The 23,073-nt window shown below is 31.5% G+C and overlaps 1 pseudogene; it reads left to right on the top strand.

Annotated features, from left to right (window-relative positions):
• The first annotated feature begins 404 nt into the window (after nt 1–404).
• On the top strand, nt 405–20,542 carry LOC120199269 (annotated as a pseudogene).
• The last annotated feature ends 2,531 nt before the right edge of the window (nt 20,543–23,073 follow it).

Below are 23,073 nucleotides of genomic sequence, written 5' to 3'. Positions count from 1 at the left end.
TTAACGGGTTAACTGATCCGACCCACGATAAACTCGCCTTTATTTATAAGGGCTCAGTTTCAAAAAGGAGGTAGCGTACTTCAGTTCTGTCTTCTCTCGACAGGTATTGGCTTTCTTTGATTCAGTTCTGTCTTTATTTCTAGAATTCAGTGCTCTTTTTCTTTTTACTGTGGGATTTATCATCTTGTACTGTAAAAAGCGAAAGAAAAGAATGTCAAATTTGATATTTATTAGGATTGTCTCCACAATTGTTGGAAAATTCTGCTGAATTTACAACACTGGAACAGAGTTAGATTGAAGTCAAACTGTGAAAAATTTGGGCATTTCTCTATTTTTTATTCGATTGATTTCACACTTAGAGATTTCCAATCCAAGTGGTTTAAATTGCCCCCTTTGTATGTTAGATGTTTCATAGGGTAAAGAAGTTGTTAATTAACCAGCTAACTATCAAACAGGCGCAGCAAATTCATGCTCAAATCCTTATTTTCAATCTTAAACACCTCCATCCCTTGTTGGTTCATCAGTTCCTTCTGTCGAAAACCAGCTACTCTGCTGAGTGTTCTGGTTTATGTTCGATAAATCCTCTACCGATTGCGGAAGCCTGATGCTTTTTCATGGGGTTGCACTAAAAGGTTTCTATCACAGCGTGGAAAGTTCCATGAAGCTTTTTCTCTTTATGTTGAAATGCAGAAGCTTGGATTGTATCCGAGCACACACGCCATGTCGTCCGCATTAAGGGCTTGTGCTAGGACCAAGAGTAAAACCGGTGGGATTTCGATCCATGCTCAGGCTCATAAATACGGGGTTTGCAATTGTGTTTTTGTGCAAACAACTATTGTGGATTTCTATACGAAACTGGGTGATATGGATACTGCAAAAAGGGTTTTCTATGAGATGCATGAGAAAAACGTGGTCTCGTGGAATTCGATTTTATCCTGGTATTCGAAAGCTGGAAATTTAGGAGAGGCTCGGAGGGTTTTTCGATGAGATGCCGAAGAAAGATGTTATATCTTGGAATTTGATTCTGTCAGGGTATGCAAAGACGGGGAATATGGATTAGACGCTTTCGTTTTTTCAGCAGATGCCGGAGAAAAGCTTCGCTTCTTGGAATACCTTGATTAGTGGTTATGTTGAACATGGAGAAATAGAGTCAGCTTGGAGATTTTTTGACATGATGCATCAAAGAAACAATATTACTTGGATCACAATGATAGCTGGGTACACTAAATGTGGGGATGTAAAGTCTGCTCGTGAACTCTTTGATAAAATGCCTGAGAAAGTTCATTTGGCTTTTAATGCCATCATATCTTGCTATGCTCAAAACAGCCAACCAAAGGAAGCCCTAAAGCTGTTTGATGAGATGCTTAAATCAGGTACTATCCAGCCAGATGGAGTAACTTTGGCAAGTGTTATATCTGCTTGTTCGCAACTAGGGGAATCGAGATTTGGTTCATGGATCGAGTCATACATAAATAAGCATGGAATCCAAATGGATGACCATATGGTTACTGCTTTAATTGATTTGTATTCAGTGTGGGAATGCTGATATGGCCTTCAACTTTTTTAATGGTATGAGAAAAAAAATGTCATCTCTTACAGCACAATTATAGTGGGATGTGCGATCAACGATAAATGATATAACACCCCAACTCGTACCTGACCCGAATACGAGTATGAGATGTCACATTGACTTTTCAAACTGACTCTTGACAAAATTCAAAGAAAATTTAAAGTTTTCATAAAATCAAAGCGGTTTAATTACATAAATTGACCACAATAACCACAATCGATCAGAGCATAGTTAACTCAATCAATTAGTACATGCCAATTGTATTCAAAATAACCAAACACATTTAAATCATCTATTTTCTGATCTGAAATTTTGTAAGGGAGATGCTGACCTGTCTTGCACTTTTTCGCTTCTCTTCTCGCTTCTGTAACCTATGTGTGAAACAATCACACGCTAAGTCTATGACTTAGTGAGGCATAAACAAACTGACTATAGCATATCATAACTAATTCCTATTATGCACATTTCATGTAATCATGATAATCCATAAAATGCATCCAAACGTAAATATATATATATATATACCAGGTACATACATATTGCTTCACAAAGAAATACCCATATCATCATATAATTCAAGTAACATATTTCCTAACTCAAAACATATAAGAGTATGTTCTTGTACCTATTCTTCTTAACTAAGCTATATACACATCACCATCATATCACCTATATCATTTCACCATAAAGATTACAAACAAGCACATAATATCATACAAGGTTCTTTTATATCATCTTCTTTATTAGCCCATGTACACATGTGAGAACTATAGATATGTGAGTCTATAGAGGTTGTGCACTAATGCTGTCACCACAGCTCGTATAAATGCACCGGAGTGCCACGTAGAATTGCACCGAAGTGTCGCGTAGAAATGCACCATAGTGCCATATAAGATGTCCCTAAGGACCACGTAGAAAATTCCTTAAGAATCATATATATATGACAAGGACCAAATATGTGTCTCAAAAGACGTCATACATGTTCCAAAGAATACATTATATGTCCCGAAGGACCGCGTAGACCCTCAACTCTTGGCATGCCAACTATACCCCTAGCTCTCATGACACATATCATGGGCATTATCCTTTATCTTCTATTTTTTTCATATTCATGTAAACATATCACATATTCATATAAACTCGTAGCTTCATTTACATATTTCATGTAATCACGCAGTTCATGTAAATTCTCATATCATTTCGTATTCATATATCTCATAGCATATAACATTTCTCACATGTTCCTATAAACATGTCATACATATCAGGCATCTTTACACAACTCATTTCTATATAACTTACATGAATCTATATTCTTTTTCATATACTCATATAACCATATAATATAATATTTCATATAACCTCATATATCACATCACATAGATACATACTCCAGTACTCATAGTTACCTATCACTTAAATTATTCATATTTACATAATTCATGGTCATATAACTTCTATCACCAAGTCACTTATCTCTTATTCTTATATGTTCATATTTACCATATAACACATAAGATTTATTGCATATTTATATCGCATTCCTACATCACTAATTCATAATATAATTTATATCGTATCATCTATCTTATTCTTTATTTCTTAGTTTGCACTTACATTACATAACCTATATTATACTTATAAACATATATATATATTACTTAATTTACTTACACGTGGATCATTATCATACCTAAATCATATAACACCCAATTATTCCTCATAAAGTTATACTATATATTCATATAATCTTATATTATCCTATAAGTAAATACTTATCTTATGGTTTGGTATCATCATTTATACTCAATTCCCTTCTCTAATATATTATTCTCATATTACTCTATAGTCTAATCTTATTTAACTGATCACCTTTCTCATGTAGTCATATAAATCTATTATATTGATTCCTATAATTGATCACGTATACTATGTAACATATATGGTCACCTATCACATAACCTATTTCACATTCCCATGTAATCATATAGATCATTCATATTAATTCCTATAATTTATCACTATACATATATTCCCACAAATCATTTAATACATACTGTAATATATATCACATATACCCAAATCAAACATATGCATATGATCATAAATTCATGCATTCTAATATAGGAAATAGATTCGTCGCAAGTCTTATTTCCATTAAATATCATAAACTAACTTGTATACACTCACCTTGGCCTCACTAAGTTCCAATCCCCTTTTATGATTTCCTTTCTTCTGATCAAATCTTAACTTGATGGTCATCCCGTAACTTGTTTATGCTCGATATTTACATGTTTATACATTGATAAATATCAGTATTCCATGAATATACTCTAATCTATCATTTCTTAGATCAAAAGAAATGTCTATTTCAATTTCCTGTGAAGTGCATCGAGGCATTCTACAGTGTATCGATGCATCCCTTAACATGTGCATCGATGCACTCCTTATGCATCGATGCATTAATTGCATTCGATGTTTCCATTTTTAAGGGTGCATCGATACACACTGAACAATTTCTAGAATTTTACCCTTGATGCATCGGTGCACATTGAATGTGCATCGATGCACATAGCCCAGAACTTTCATTTTTGCATGAAAATCATCAACTCTTCCCTTAATTCTTCTATTTTAAGCCCCTATTATGTCATTAAACTCAACTACCATTACTTGAACCAACTTATATCCATGTAAATCATCTTTAACCTCAAAATCCTATCTTCCTTGTGAAATTCAAGAATCATACTCAATTTCTAACATGTTCCATATTCTATTTTATTACTTCATATCTCTTAATTAGATTGATGACAAGTCAAATTTAACTTCCAATTCAAGTTATGAACTCTATTCCAAGATTTCTTTCAAGAACCTCAAATCTTTAATCCCTCCTAACTTCATCATACTTTGATTTTAAGATAACTTAAGTTTTCCTTAAGCTTAGTTATCATCTAATAATCAAAAACCAATCTTAAATTTAACCAAAAACCCAATAATCAGAAAACTCAGCTTTGACTCTTGGTTTTCACGCGTGAAGGAAGAAGAAAGATGAAGAGAACTCTGGAACTTCTTTTCACTCTTCCCACGTGGTTTCATAATCTTATAAGGGAAAAATAAAAATCTTCCTTATCAAATGACCATTTTGCCCTTTATTTAATCTAATAATTACTAACAACTTTTATGATTTATTTCCAAATAAATCATTGAACTAATCCATTATTCTACTCTAGTCACCAAATTCTAAAACTTTACAATTTGATCACTAACCCGGTATTGAGGATGTTACAAATCTCCCCTCCTTTAAAGAAAATTCGTCCTCGAATTTTCACTAAATATATCAATAAGAACATATCTTCTATTGTTCTCGTGTTACCTCCTTTACTTAATCTTTCCTTCCTTTATTTCTTCAACTACCTTTTTCCTTTATACATTTATCTACTGTTACTTATCATATAAACAGTAACCCATAACCTCAATCTATTTATGTCTTTTCTCTCCTTCGATTCTGCATTTTCCTTTGACCTTTCTAAAATCCATATAATGTCATTCATTACAGTAACATCCATTTTCATCACTCAACATCATAAATTCATCCCCAACTTCCTTACAATAATAACCAAATTCGTTTTCCATCATCATTTAACCAAAAACACAACCTTAAATCTTCTTCAAATGTAATTAAACATATACTTTACGGAATCAAACAATCTTTTCACATCACCTTGCACATTTTCTTACTTCTATATCAAAATTATCATCTATTCTTCCATATATCCCTTATCGTATCCGATCATTTAACTCAATTCCTTTCATTTCTTTACTTCATTATTCCTTTATTTATTCCTTATACACAAATCATACTTTTCCTTTCATGTTCACATACTCTTGTCCTATCACCTATACTCATCTCTTTGTATCAATCTTCATTGCATCCTCATAACTTTGATAACCCCATTTACTTATACAGAACTTCATTATTTATCATTTCTTATACTTGCGTTTTCCTTCCTTAAGATTTTATACAAATACTTATCTCATTCTCGACATCATAGTTATCTCATCAAAATTCACAACTATATTCATATTCACATCATAATTCATTAACTCAACTTTACCTTTTCTTCCAATCTTATAACTTTATCGCTTTTATTCTGACAGTTAATCAATAACATCTGTCCAATCTAGGACACAAACCCTAGTCAACCAATCACATACATCCTTTTCAATCGAAATTATCTCAAGATTCGTTTACTTAACTTGTCAATTTCACCTCCATTCTCATACATCCTATAATTTCCGTTGTTCAACTAAACATTCTGACTTACTTTGTCTTATAAACTGATCATCGATATACCCATTCCTAAACTCTTCTTATCAATCCTCAGCTTTACTCAAATATACAAATCCATATTCCCTTTACTATACCACAGTACTATGATCCATATATACAACTGTATCCAGATCCATTTCATATTTGGTTATCATATCCTGACAATATCTTATAATCTTATGCTTCCAGTACATTCCCATCACATATTCTTGTTAGGCAACGCTAACTTTTCCCATCTTAACTGCAAATCCTTATTATATACACAGTTCCTTATACACAATACTATCCCTTCGTTTCAAACTCATAAGCTCTGACTTTATACATCTTATACACTTGTCACTAATACACTTATTCTTGAACTCTTTTAGCAATTCTCACTGCATCATTTGATCTTTTAACGCTCTTATGGTGACACTTGTTCACCATATTCTGTCTTATCCACGTACTAACAAAACTAATCCATATTATTTTTCCCCATTCAAAACAATAAAGATCTTCTATCACTATTCTAATATGATTTCAATCTTCTGAAATCAACCTTTAATCTTATAAGACACTTTCTGAGGTTTTCGCTCTTCATCCTGCCTGGCTAGGGCAAGTGAATTACTATCACCATCAGATTTGTCAGTTATCGATTCACTTTGATAATTTCTATAATCAATATCTACTATATTATACAAATCTTATTCTATTGGAAAGATAGCATACTCCTTATCCTATCAGATCAGAATTTTTCACTCTGTGTTGGCATGCACACATTTTATAACACTTTCGACTTCAGTTTATGCCGAGAATAGGATAAACTATAGCTCTGATACCATTAAATGTAATACCCCCAACCTTTACCCGACCCAAATATGAGTCTGAGATGTCACATTGACTTTTCAAACTTTGACTCTTGACAAAATTCAAAGAAAATTTAAAGCTTTCATAAAATCAAAGCGGTTTAATTACATAAATTAACCACAATAACCACAATCGATCAGAGCATAGTTAACTCAATCAATTAGTACATGCCAATGGTATTCAAAATAACCAAACACATTTAAATCAACTATTTTCTGATCTGAAATTTTGTAAGGGAGATGCTGACCTGTCTTGCTATTTTTCGCTTCTCTTCTCGATTCTGTAACCTACGTGTGAAAAATCACACGCTAAGTATATGACTTAGTGAGGCATAAACATACTGACTATAGCATATCATAACTAATTCCTATTATGCACATTTCATGTAATCATGATAATCCATAAAATGCATCCAAACGTAAATATATATATATATATACCAGGTACATACATAGTATTTCACAAAGAAATAACCATATCATCATATAATTCAAGTAACATATTTCCTAACCCAAAACATATAAAGAGTATGTTCTTCTACCTATTCTTCTTAACTAAGCTATATACACATCACCATCATATCACCTATATCATTTCACCATAAAGATTACAAACAAGCACATAATATCATACAAGGTTCTTTTATATCATCTTCTTTATTAGCCCATGTACACATGTGAGAACTATAGATATGTGAGTCTATAGAGGTTGTGCACTAATGTTATCACCACAGCTTGTATAAATGCACCTTAGTGCCATGCAGAATTGCACCGAAGTGCCGCGTAGAAATGCACCATAGTGCCATATAAGATGTCCCTAAGGACCACGTAGAAAATTCCTTAAGAATCATATATATATGCCAAGGACCAAATATGTGTCTCCAAAGACCTCATACATGTTCCAAAGAATACATATATGTCCCGAAGGACCGCGTAGACCCTCGACTCTTGACATGCCAACTATACCTCTAGCTCTCATGACACATATCATGGGCATTATCCTCTATCTCTTTTTTTTTTCATATTCATGTAAACATATCACATATTCATATAAACTCGTAGCTTCATTTACATATTTCATGTAATCACGCAGTTCATGTAAATTCTCATATCATTTCGTATTCATATATCTCATAGCATATAACATTTCTCATGTGTTCCTGTAAACATGTCATACATATCAGGCATGTTTACACAACTCATTTCTATATAACTTACATGAATCTATATTCTTTTTCATATACTTATATAACCATATAATATAATATTTCATATAACTTCATATATCACAACACATAGATACATACTCTAGTACTCATAGTTACCTATCACTTAAATTATTCATATTTACATAATTCATGGTCATATAACTTCTATCACCAAGTCACTTATCTCTTATTCTCATATGTTCATATTTATCATATAACACATAAGATTTATTGCACATTTATATCGCATTCCTACATCACTAAATCATAATATAATTTATATCGTATCATCTATCTTATTCTTTATTTCTTAGTATGCACTTACATTACATAACCTATATTATACATATAAACACACACACATATATATATATATATATATATATATTACTTAATTTACTTACACGTGGATCATTATCATACCTAAATCACATAACACCCAATTATTCCTCATAAAGTTATAATATATATTCATATAATCTCATATTATCCTATAAGTAAATACTTATCTTATGGTTTGGTATCATCATTTATACTCAATTCCCTTCACTAATATATTATTCTCATATTACTCTATAGTCTAATCTTATTTAACTCATCACCTTTCTCATGTAGTCATATAAATCTATTATATTGATTCCTATAATTGATCACGTATACTATGTAACATATATGGTCACCTATCACATAACCTATTTCACATTCCCATGTAATTATATAGATCATTCATATTAATTCCTATAATTTATCACAATACATATATTCCCAAAAATCATTTAATACATACTGTAATATATAACACATATACATATGATCATAAATTCATGCATTCTAATATAGGAAATAGACTCGTCGCATGTCTTATTTCCATTAAATATCATAAACTAACTTGTATACACTCACCTTGGACTCACTAAGTTCCAATCCCCTTTTATGATTTTCTTTCTTCTGATTGAATCTGAACTTGATGGTCATCCCGTAACTTGTTCGTGCTCGATATCTACATGTTTATACATTGATACAGACCATTATTCCATGGATATACTCTAATATATCATTTCTTAGATCAAAAGAAATGTCTATTTCAATTTCCTGTGAAGTTCATCGATGCATTCTACAGTGTATCGATCCATCCCTTAACATGTGCGTCGATGCACTCCTTATGCATCGATGCATTAATTAAATTCGATGTTTCCATTTTTAAGGGTGCATCGATGTACTTCCTGTGCATCGATACACACTGAACAATTTCTAGAATTTTACCCTTGACGTATCGGTACACATTGAATGTGCATCGATGCACATAGCCCAGAACTGTCATTTTTGCACGAAAATCATCAAATATTCCCTTAATTCTTCTATTTTAAGCCCTTATTATGTCATTAAACTCAACTACCATTACTTGAACCAACTTATATCCATGTAAATCATCTTTAACCTCAAAATTCTATCTTCCTTATGAAATTCAAGAATCATACTCAATTTCTAACATGTTCCATATTCCATTTTATTACTTCATATCTCTTAATTAGATTGATGACAAGTCAAATTTAACTTCCAATTCAAGTTATGAACTCTATTCTAATATTTCTTCCAAGAACCTCAAATCTTTAATCCATCCTAACTTCATCATACTTTAATTTTAAGATAACTTAAGCTTTTCTTAAGATTAGTTATCATCTAATAATCAAAAACCAATCTTAAATTTAACCAAAAACCCAGTAATTAGAAAACTTAGCTTTGACTCTTGGTTTTCACGCGTGAAGGAAGAAGAAAGATGAAGAGAACTCTGGAACTTCTTTTCCCTCTTCCCACGTGGTTTCATAATCTTATAAGGGAAAAATAAAAATCTTCCTTATCAAATGACCATTTAGCCCTTTACTTAATCTAATAATTACTAACAACTTTTATGATTTATTTCCAAATAAATCATTGAACTAATCCATTATTCTACTTTAGTCACCAATTTCTGAAACTTTACAATTTGATCACTAACCCGGTGTTGAGGATGTTTCAAATCTCCCCTCCTTTAAAGAAAATTCATCCTCGAATTTTCACTGAACATATCAATAAGAACATATCTTCTATTGTTCTCATGTTACCTCCTTTACTTAATCTTTCCTTCCTTTATTTCTTCCACTACCTTTTTCCTTTATACATTTATCTATTGTTACTTATCATATAAACAGTAACCCATAACCTCAATCTATTTATGTCTTTTCTCTCCTTCAATTCTGCATTTTCCTTCGACCTTTCTAAAATCCATATAATGTCATTCATTACAGTAACATCCATTTTCATCACTCAACATCATAAATTCATCTCTAGCTACCTTACAATAATAACCAAATTCGTTTTCCATCATCATTTAACCAAAAAAACGACCTTAAATCTTATTCAAATGTAATTGAACATATACTTTACGGAATCAAACAATCTTTTCACATCACCTTGCATATTTTCTTACTTCTATATCAAAATTATCATCTATGCTTCCATATAACCCTTATCGTATCTAATCCTTTAACTCAATCCCTTTCATTTCTTTACTTCATTATTCCTTTATTTATTCCTTATACACAAATCATACTTTTCCTTTCATGTTCACATACTCTTGTCGTATCACCTATACTCATCTCTTTGTATCAATCTTCATTGCATCCTCATAACTTTGATAACCCCATTTACTTATACAGAACTTCATTCTTTATCATTTCTTATAATTGCGTTTTCCTTCCTTAAGATTTTATACAAATACTTATAGCTATCTGATCAGAATACACAACTATATTCAGATTCACATCATAATTGATTAACTCAACTTTACCTTTTCATTCAATCTTATAACTCTATCACTTTTACTCTGACAATTAATCAATAACATCTGTCCAATCTAGGACACAAACCCTAGTCAACCAATCACATACATCATTTTCAACCGAAATTATCTCAAAATTCGTTTACTTAAATTGTCAATTTCACCTCCATTCTCATACATCCTATAATTTTCGCTGTTCAACTAAACATTCTGACTTACTTTGTCTTATAATTGATCATCGATATACCCATTCTTAAACTCTTCTTATCAATCTTCTGCTTTACTCAAATATACAAATCCTTATTCCCTTTACTATACCATAGTACTATGATCCAAATATACAACTGTATCCAGATCCATTTCTTATTTGGTTATCATATCCTGACAATATCTTATAATCTTATACTTCCAGTACATTCCCATCACATATTCATGTTAGGCAACGCTAAATTTTCCCATCTTAACTGCAAATCCTTATTATATACACACTTCCTTATACACAATACTATCCCTTCGTTTCAAACTCATAAGCTTTGACTTTATACATCTTATACACTTGTCACTAATACACTTATTCTTGCACTCTTTTAGCAATTCTCACTGCATCATTTGATCTTTTAACGCTCTTATGGTGACACTTGTTCACCATATTCTATCTTATCCACGTACTAAAAAAACTAATCCATATCGCTTTTCCCCATTCAAAACAATAAAAATCTTCTATCACTATTCTATTATGATTTCAATCTTCTGAAATCAACCTTTAATCTTATAAGACACTTTCTGAGGTTTTCGCTCTTTATCCTGCCTGGCCAGGGTAGGTGCATTGCTATCACCATCAGATTTGTCAGTTATCGATTCACTTCGATAATTTCAATAATCAATTTCTACTATATTATACAAATCTTATTCTATTGGTAATACAACATACTCCTTACCCTATCAGATCAGAAATTTTCACTATGTGTTGGCATGTACACATTTTATGACACTTTGGACTTTAGTTTATGCTGAGAATTGGCTAAACCATATCTCTGATACCATTAAATGTAACACCCCCAACCCGTACCCGACCTGAATATGAGTCTGATATGTCACATTGACTTTTCAAACTTTGACTCTTTACAAAATTCAAAGAAAATTTAAAGCTTTTATAAAATCAAAGCGGTTTAATTACAGAAATTGATCACAATAACCACAATCAATCAGAGCATAGTTAAATTAATCAATTAGTACATGCCAACGGTATTCAAAATAACCAAACATATTTAAATCATCTATTTTCTGATCTGAAATTTTGTAAGGGAGATGGTGACCTGTCTTGCTCTTTTTCGCTTCTCTTCTCGCTTCTGTAACCTACGTGTAAAACAATCACATGCTAAGTCTATGACTTAGTGAGGCATAAACAAACTGACTATAGCATATCATAACTAATTTCTATTATGCACATTTCATGTAATCATGATAACCCATAAAATGCAAACCAAACATATATATATATATATATATATATATATATATATACCAGGTACATACATTGCTTCACAAAGAAATACCCATATCATCATATAATTCAAGTAACATATTTCCTAACCCAAAACATATAAAGAGTATGTTCTTGTACCTATTCTTCTTAACTAAGCTATATATACACATCACCATCATATCACCTATATCATTTCACCATAAAGATTACAAACAAGGCACATAATATCATACAAGGTTCTTTTATATCATCTTCTTTATTAGCCCATGTACACATGTGAGAACTATAGATATGTGAGTCTATAGAGGTTGTGCACTAATGCTGTCACCACAGCTCGTATAAATGCACCGGAGTGCCACGTAGAATTGCACCGAAGTGTCGCGTAGAAATGCACCGTAGTGCCATATAAGATGTCCCTAAGGACCACGTAGAAAATTCCTTAAGAGTCATATACATATGCCAAGGACCAAATATACGTCTCAAAAGACCTCATAAATGTTCCAAAGAATACATATATATCTCGAAAGACCACATAGACCCTCGACTCTTGGCATGCCAACTATTCCCCTAGCTCTCATGACACATATCATGGGCATTATCCTCTATCTTCTCTTTTTTCCATATTCATGTAAACATATCACATAGATACATACTCCAGTACTCATAGTTACCTATCACTTAAATTATTCATATTTACATAATTCATGGTCATATAACTTCTATCACCAAGTCACTTATCTCTTATTCTCATATGTTCATATTTACCATATAACACATAAGATTTATTGCATATTTATATCGCATTCCTACATCATTAAATCATAATATAATTTATATTGTATCATCTATCTTATTCTTTATTTCTTAGTATGCACTTACATTACATAACCTATATTATACTTATAAACATATATATATATATTACTTAATTTACTTACACGTGGATCATTATCATACCTAAATCATATAACACCCCTCATAAAGTTATACTATATATTCATATAATCTCATATTATCCTATAAGTACATACTTATCTTATGGTTTGGTATCATCATTTATACCTAATTCCCTTCTCTAATATATTATTCTCATATTACTCTATAGTCTAATCTTATTTAACTGATCACCTTTCTCATGTAGTCATATAAATCTATTATATTGATTCCTATAATTGATCACGTATAATATGTAACATATATGGTCACCTATCACATAACCTATTTCACATTCCCATGTAATCATATAAATCATTCATATTAATTCCTATAATTTATCACAATACATATATTCCCACAAATCATTTAATACATACTGTAATAGATATCACACATACCCAAATCAAACATATGCATATGATCATAAATTCATGCATTCTAATATAGGAAATAGACTCGTCGCGAGTCTTATTTCCATTAAATATCATAAACTAACTTGTATACACTCACCTTGGCCTCACTAAGTTCCAATCCCCATTTATGATTTCCTTTATTCCGATCGAATCTTAACTTGATGGTCATCCCGTAACTTGTTCGTGCTCGATATCTACATGTTTATACATTGATACATATCAGTATTCCATGGATATACTCTAATATATCATTTCTTAGATCAAAAGAAATGTCTATTTCAATTTCCCTTTGAAGTGCATCGATGCATTCTACTGTGTATCGATGCATCCCTTAACATGTGCATCGATACACACTGAACAATTTCTGGAATTTTATCCTTGATGCATCGGTACACATTGAATGTGCATCGATGCACATAGCCAAGAACTGTCATTTTTGCACGAAAATCATCAACTCTTCCCTTAATTCTTCTATTTTAAGCCCCTATTATGTCATTAAACTCAACTACCATTACTTGAACCAACTTATATCCATGTAAATCATCTTTAACCTCAAAATCCTATCTTCCTTATGAAATTCAAGAATCATACTAAATTTCTAACATGTTCCAAATTCCATTTTATTACTTCATATCTTTTAATTAGATTGATGACAAGTCAAATTTAACTTCCAATTCAAGTTATGAACTCTATTTCAAGATTTCTTCCAAGAACCTCAAATCTTTAATCCCTCCTAACTTAATCATACTTTGATTTTAAGATAACTTAAGCTTTCTTTAAGCTTAGTTCTCATATAATAATCAAAATCCAATCTTAAATTTAACCAAAAACCCAATAATCAGAAAACTCACCTTTGACTCTTGGTTTTCACGCGTGAAGAAAGAAGAAAGATGAAGAGAACTCTGGAACTTCTTTTCCTTCTTCCCACGTGGTTTCATAATCTTATAAGGGAAAAATTAAAAATCTTCCTTATCAAATGACCATTTTGCCCTTTACTTAATCTAATAATTACTAACAACTTTTATGATTTATTTCCAAATAAATCATTGAATTAATCCATTGTTCTACTCTAGTTACCAAATTCTGAAACTTTACAATTTGATCACTAACCCGGTATTGAGGATGTTACAAATCTCCCCTCTTTTAAAGAAAATTCGTCCTCGAATTTTCACTGAATATATCAATAAGAACATATATTCTATTGTTCTCATATTACCTCCTTTACTTAATCTTTCCTTCCTTTATTTCTTCAACTACCTTTTTCCTTTATACATTTATCTACTGTTACTTATCATATAAATAGTAACCCATAACCACAATCTATTTATGTCTTTTCTCTCCTTCGATTCTGTAATTTCCTTCGACCTTTCTAAAATCCATATAATGACATTCATTATAGTAACATCCATTTTCATCACTCAACATCATAAATTCATCTCTAACTGCCTTACAATAATAACCAAATTCGTTTTCCATCATCATTTAACCAAAAACACGACCTTAAATCTTCTTCAAATGTAATTAAATATATACTTTACGGAATCAAACAATCTTTTCACATCACCTTGCACATTTTCTTACTTCTATATCAAAATTATCATCTATGCTTCCATATAACCCTTATCGTATCTGATCCTTTAACTCAATCCCTTTCATTTCTTTACTCCATTATTCCTTTATTTATTCCTTATACACAAATCATACTTTTCCTTTCATGTTCACATACTCTTGTCCTCTCACCTATACTCATCTCTTTGTATCAATCTTCATTGCATCCTCTTAACTTTGATAACCCCATTTACATATACAAAACTTCATTCTTTATCATTTCTTATACTTGCGTTTTCCTTCCTTAAGGTTTTATACAAATACTTATATCATTCTCGACATCATAGCTATCTGATCAGAATACACAACTATATTCAGATTCACATCATAATTGATTAACTCAACTTTACCTTTTCTTCCAATCTTATAACTCTATCACTTTTACTCTGACAGTTAATCAATAACATCTGTCCAATCTCGGACACAAACCCTAGTCAACCAATCACATACATCCTTTCCAATCGAAATTATTTCAAAATTCGTTTACTTAACTTGTCAATTTCACCTCCATTCTCATACATCCTATAATTTCCGTTGTTCAACTAAACATTCTGACTTACTTTGTCTTATAAACTGATCATCGATATACCCATTCCTAAACTCTTCTTATCAATCCTCAGCTTTACTCAAATATACAAATCCTTATTTCCTTTACTATACCACAGTACTGTGATCCAAATATACAACTGTATCTAGATCCATTTCATATTTGGTTATCATATCCTGACAATATCTTATAATCTTATACTTCCAGTACATTCCCATCCCATATTCTTGTTAGGCAACTCTAACTTTTCCCATCTTCTGAAATCAACCTTTAATCTTATAAGACACTTTCTGAGGTTTCCGCTCTTCATCTTGCCTGGCCAGGGCAGGTGAATTGCTATCACCATAAGATTTGTCAGTAATCGATTCACTTCAATAATTTCTATAATCAATTTCTACTATATTATACAAATCTTATTCTATTGGCAATACAACATACCCCTTACCCTATCAGATCAGAAATCTTCACTCTGTGTTGGCATGTACACATTTTATGACACTATGGACTTTAGTTTATGCTGAGAATCGGCTAAACTATAGCTCTGATACCATTAAATGTAACACCCCCAACCCATACCTGACCCGAATATGAGTCTGATATGTCACATTGACTTTTCAAACTTTGACTCTTGACAAAATTCAAAGAAAATTTAAAGCTTTTATAAAATCAAAGCGGTTTAATTACATAAATTAACCACAATAACCACAATCGATCAGAGCATAGTTACCTCAATCAATTAGTACATGCCAACGGTATTCAATATAACCAAACACATTTAAATCAACTATTTTCTGATCTGAAATTTTGTAAGGGAGATGGTGACCTGTCTTGCTCTTTTTCGCTTCTCTTCTCGCTTCTCTTCTCGCTTCTGTAACCTACGTGTCAAACAATCACATGCTAAGTCTTTGACTTAGTGAGGCATAAACAAACTGACTATAGCATATCATAACTAATTCATATTATGCACATTTCATGTAATCATGATAACCCATAAAATGCATCCAAACATAAAATATATATATATACCAGGTACATACATATTGTTTCACAAAGAAATACCCATATCATCATATAATTCAAGTAACATATTTCCTAACCCAAAACATATAAAGAGTATGTTCTTGTACCTATTCTTCTTAACTAAGCTATATACACATCACCATCATATCACCTATATCATTTCACCATAAAGATTACAAACAAGCACATAATATCATACAAGGTTCTTTTATATCATCTTCTTTATTAGCCCATGTACACATGTGAGAACTATAGATATGTGAGTCTATAGAGGTTGTGCACTAACGCTATCACCACAGCTCGTATAAATGCACCAGAGTGCCACGTAGAATTGAACTGAAGTGCCGCGTAGAAATGCACCGTTGTGCCATATAAGATGTCCCTAAGGACCACGTAGAAAATTCCTTAAGAATCATATACATATGCCAAGGACCAAATATATGTCTCAAAAGACCTCATAAATGTTCCAAATAATATATATATGTCTCGAAGGACCGCGTAGACCCTCGACTCTTGGCATGCCAACTATACCCCTAGCTCTCAGGACACATATCATGGACATTATCCTCTATCTTCTCTTTTTTCCATATTCATGTAAATATATCACATATTCATATAAACATATCACATATTCATATAAACTCGTAGCTTCATTTACATATACATGTAATCACGCAGTTCATGTAAATTCTCATATCATTTTGTATTCATATATCTCATAGCATATAACATTTCTCATGTGTTCCTATAAACATGTCATACATATCAGGCATGTTTACACAACTCATTTCTATATAACTTACATGAATCTATATTCTTTTTCATATACTCATATAATCATATAATATAATATTTCATATAACCTCATATATCACATCATATAGATACATACTCCAGTGCTCATAGTTACCTATCACTTAAATTATTCATATTTACATAATTCATGGTCATATAACTTCTATCACCAAGTCACTTATCTCTTATTCTCATATGTTCATATTTATCATATAACACATAAGATTTATTGCATATTTATATCGCATTCCTACATCACTAAATCATAATATAATTTATATTGTATCATCTATCTTATTCTTTATTTCTTAGTATGCACTTAAATTAAATAACCTATATTATACTTATAAACATATATATATATATATATATTACTTAATTTACTTACACGTGGATCATTATCATACCTAAATAATATAACACCCAATTATTCCTCATAAAGTTATACTATATATTCATATAATCTCATATTATCCTATAAGTAAATTCTTATCTTATGGTTTGGTATCATCATTTATACTCAATTCCCTTCACTAATATATTATTCTAATATTACTCTATATTCTAATCTTATTTAACTCATCACCTGTCTCATGTAGTCATATAAATCTATTATATTGATTCTTATAATTGATCACGTATACTATGTAACATATATGGTCACCTATCACATAACCTATTTCACATTCCATGTAATCATATAGATCATTCATATTAATTCCTATAATTTATCATAATACATATATTCCCACAAATCATTTAATACATACTGTAATATATATCACATATACCCAAATCAAACATATGCATATGATCATAAATTCATGCATTCTAATATAGGAAATAGACTCGTCGCGAGTCTTATTTCGATTAAATATCATAAACTAACTTGTATACACTCACCTTGGCCTCACTAAGTTCCAATCCCCATTTATGATTTCTTTTCTTCCGATCGAATCTTAACTTGATGGTCATCCCGTAACTTGTTCGTTCTCAATATCTACATGTTTATACATTGATACATATCAGTATTCCATGGATATACTCTAATCTATCATTTCTTAGATCAAAAGAAATGTCTATTTCAATTTCCCATTGAAGTGCATTGATGCATTCTACAGTGTATCGATGCATCTCTTAACATGTGAATCGATGCACTCCTTAAGCATCGATGCATTAATTGCATTCGATGTTTCCATTTTTAATGGTGCATCGATGCACTTCATGTGCATCGATACACACTGAATAATTTCTGGAATTTTACCCTTGATGCATCGGTACACATTGAATGTGCATCGATGCACATAGCTAAGAACTGTCATTTTTGCACGAAAATATCAACTCTTCCCTTAATTCTTCTATTTTAAGCCCCTATTATGTCATTAAACTCAACTACCATTACTTGAACCAACTTATATCCATGTAAATCATCTTTAACCTCAAAATCCTATCTTCCTTATGAAATTCAAGAATCATACTAAATTTCTAACATGTTCCAAATTCCATTTTATTACTTCATATCTCTTAATTAGATTGATGACAAGTCAAATTTAACTTCCAATTCAAGTTATGAACTCTATTTCAAGATTTCTTCCAAGAACCTCAAATCTTTAATCCCTCCTAACTTCATCATACTTTGATTTTAAGATAACTTAAGCTTTCCTTAAGCTTAGTTATCATCTAATAATCAAAAACCAATCTTAAATTTAACCAAAAACCCAATAATCAGAAAACTCACCTTTGACTCTTGGTTTTCACGCGTGAAGGAAGAAGAAAGATGAAGAGAACTCTGGAACTTCTTTTCCTTCTTCCCACGTGGTTTCATAATCTTATAAGAGAAAATAAAAATATTCCTTATCAAATGACCATTTTCCCTTTACTTAATCTAATAATTACTAACAACTTTTATGATTTATTTCCAAATACATCATTAAACTAATCCATTGTTCTACTCTAGTCACCAAATTCTGGAACTTTACAATTTGATCACTAACCCGGTATTGAGGATGTTACAGATAATGCCATCAAGTTATTCTGGAAAATGGTGGATGCAAAAATTCAACCAAATTCGGCTACCTTCACTAGGCTATTAACTGCCTATAATCATGCTTGCCAGGTTGAAGAGGCCACCATTGCTTTAATTATATGAAAGATAATGGAGTTGTGCCTTCAGCTGATCACTATGCAATTATGGTTGATCTTTTGGGTAGGGCAGGGAGATTAGAAGAGGCATATGCATTAATAAAGAGTATGCCTGTGAAGCCCCATACCGGCGTTTGGGGAGCTTTGCTTTATGTCTGTACAGTACATAAAAATGTTGAATTTGGAGAAATTGCATCTTGACATTGCTTCGAGTTGGAGCCTTGTACATATGGTTATTATTCTCTCCTTGCCAATATTTATGCCTCTATGGGGAGGTGGGGTGATTCCCGATGAATGAGAAGGAATATAGAAAGGAAGAAGCTGGCCAGGATACCTGGTTGTAGCTGGACAGAATTGACTTGATTCTTCCTCCTTTGATAGGAGCAGGTATCTACTGCTAACTTAGATGCCATCAAACTCGGAATATGATCTGAGACTGTTGGCAAGTTGACATTGAACGGGCCAGCTTGTCCTTCAGTAAAATGCATGCAGTACCACATAATTTGGGTACAAGAACATAACTGGATCACAATTCCTTTTTTCTATACTCATAGAGTGATATCTCCCTGGCTCCAATCTTGCTTAAAGTTTTATGTCAAACAGTAGATGTAGGTTCTTGTTCCTCAACTACATTAGGAAGATAGAGGATGCCTCCATTTTTACGTAAATTTTCCTTCTTTTTTATTCATCACCGGCAGCTCAATACTCTGTTTCTTTTTCTTGGTTTAACCTAACAAGAAAATGAACTTATCAATTTGTACTTCCCTAAACCTCTGAAATGAAATTTGTCATGTATGATGCTTCTAAGGAGATGCTCGTTCTTTTTCCTTTTACCTTTCATATAAATAATGAGCAAGCTATTGATAGCTATGATATAACTATGATTTCCTCTTATTTTGTAAAGCTCGTGTAGCAGTGATTTTAATATTTGCCAATTAATAATGGTAATTGCAACTAAAAGGCTATTTATTTCTGTTAAGATATCACTACTCTACTCTATTTAAGGTTCGTTGTTCAGTTCTTGTGTCTTTTTTCCCATGAATGTTTACATCTTGACGGTAATGCATAGTTATACATTTTTTTTATTAATTTAGGGTGATTCTAAGGTAATATTAGTTTGAAAAACTCTCAATCATTTGACAATGAAAACTTAAACACCCTTATATGTGTCGTACTCAAATTTGAGACCTTCAAGAATAATAATCATCTCTTTAACCATCTATTTTAAATACCAAATCTACTTCATTTTGAAGCTCCTACATCAACTGAATAGAAAACTATGTTGCCTTGAAAGCCTCGACATGATGTTTGGAATCTTATGAGTAAATTTGAGGGTTAAGTGGATATTCATCATAATTATTGATACTAAATTGGTATACTTGAATTCCATTTTTTTCTTTTGAAGATGTCAATATTCTACTTTCAATATTAATACCACATGAACAATATCAATATTTCAAGAATTGGTATTGATACTTCAAGTATAATTTATTTAGATTTCTACACTTATTCAAACGATATCGATATCTTATGAACAAAATCGATGTATGTAATCTTCTTTACCAGACCTAGATGAAACATGCCGGATCCAGAAGTCCCATGACTAAGTTCTCCATAAACTTACCCAAACATTATTTAAAATACGTTAAAAGTAACTCTCACATTTATCGATTTCAAATACTTTAAATAACCGAAATAAATCAACAATAATTAAAAACATAAATCAAACGTATATCAAATTCATAGTCCAAAGTCCAAAACAAAAGTTATGTCCAATATATTAAAATATTTAAACATAACAAATATTATCCAAATAAAATATTAATCAAATATGGAATAGAAAACCCAAGACAAATGTCATACTATGAATATAATAAAATCTTAATAATGTAGAAACTTCAAATTCCGGTTCACCTAACCCGATTATCTGAAAGAGAGAAACTAAGGGGTGTAAACTAATAAGTTTTGTCTCTAAAGTGCAAACAAACACAAGTCATAGCATAATCCAAATCAACCAATATTGATCATAGTTCGAATCAAACAGTGATAATCATAAATTTGAATGTTATGCAAATGGTTATGCACCCATTCATACTCCTGTCACACTGTAACACCCATAACCCGTATACGCAAACCAATACAAGTTACTGATGTCACATCAAAAATTTAACACATTTATTTAATTGAACTAAGTAAAATTTTGTTTCATTCAAACATCTAAAGTTTCATAACTTGAACAATTATTATAAAATAATTACTCAGAGAAAAATCATAATATTTATTCATACTATTAATTATATTTAATACTAACTATTTTAAGAAATTGCAGACATTTCAGTTTTGTATACATGCCAACTAAGACTTTTAGAATACAGTAGGATGTCATTATTGTTACCTGTAAATATTTCCTTGGTGATTGATGCCAAGCTCAACTCCTTACTCATTTCTTCCCTTTTTTCTACGCATGAAAAGCATCACACGCTAATTATACACTTAGCGAGACAATAATATGAATATTTAAAGCAACACAATATGATCACTTTACCTATATTCCAACCATGTTACCATAAATTAACATGATATAACCGGATATGAAGTTTCTTACCAATATACTTTGCATTTATCCCATAAACTCGTAAGCTTATTTGCATGTTTACCATTTATTAACCAATAAGCCATAGCCCAATTTAAACCCTGAGGACCCTGGGTATTCGAGTTAAATATATGTCCCATAGTGCTAAACCTGAACTAAGCTTATTATTTCCGAACATGGTTGGCCAATAAAATCCGGACTGAAGCACTTTTACTGCTATTCTCATTCCACCAAAATGCCCCTCCATATGGTGACGACTGGAATGCATCTTTGGATTATTTGGTCCTCGCATAGCTTGAATAGAAATGGTTCGTCCCAGAAGTATTTTCGCACATCATGTCGAAATTTCCTTTTGCCCTGGCTAGATAAATCAAGAGGAACAATACCACTAACAAGAAAATTAACTAAGTCAGCATACCACGATGCAGCCGTGACAAATAATATTTTCTCATCAGGGAAATCCTCTTTAATTTCTGTATTGACATGACAATCAGTTTTGTTATCTAGACTATAAAAATGGTTTGCCACTTGATTTTCTATACATTTTCTATCCTAGATCTCTAAATCGAATTCTTACAGTACTAATATCCACCAAATTAGTCTAGGCTTTGCATCTTTTTTATTAATTAGATATTTAATGGCTGAGTGATCTGTGTGCACAAATACCTTAGTGCCTATTAGATATGGCCTAAACTTATCGAATGCAAATACTACTGCTAAGAGCTCTTTTTCAGTGGTGGTATAGTTTACTTGTGCATCATTAAG

Source organism: Hibiscus syriacus, unplaced genomic scaffold (assembly GCF_006381635.1).
Source record: "Hibiscus syriacus cultivar Baekdansim isolate YM2019G1 unplaced genomic scaffold, ASM638163v2 tig00005406_pilon, whole genome shotgun sequence".
Taxonomy (NCBI): domain Eukaryota; kingdom Viridiplantae; phylum Streptophyta; class Magnoliopsida; order Malvales; family Malvaceae; genus Hibiscus; species Hibiscus syriacus.
This window is presented reverse-complemented; position numbering and strand designations above follow the sequence as displayed.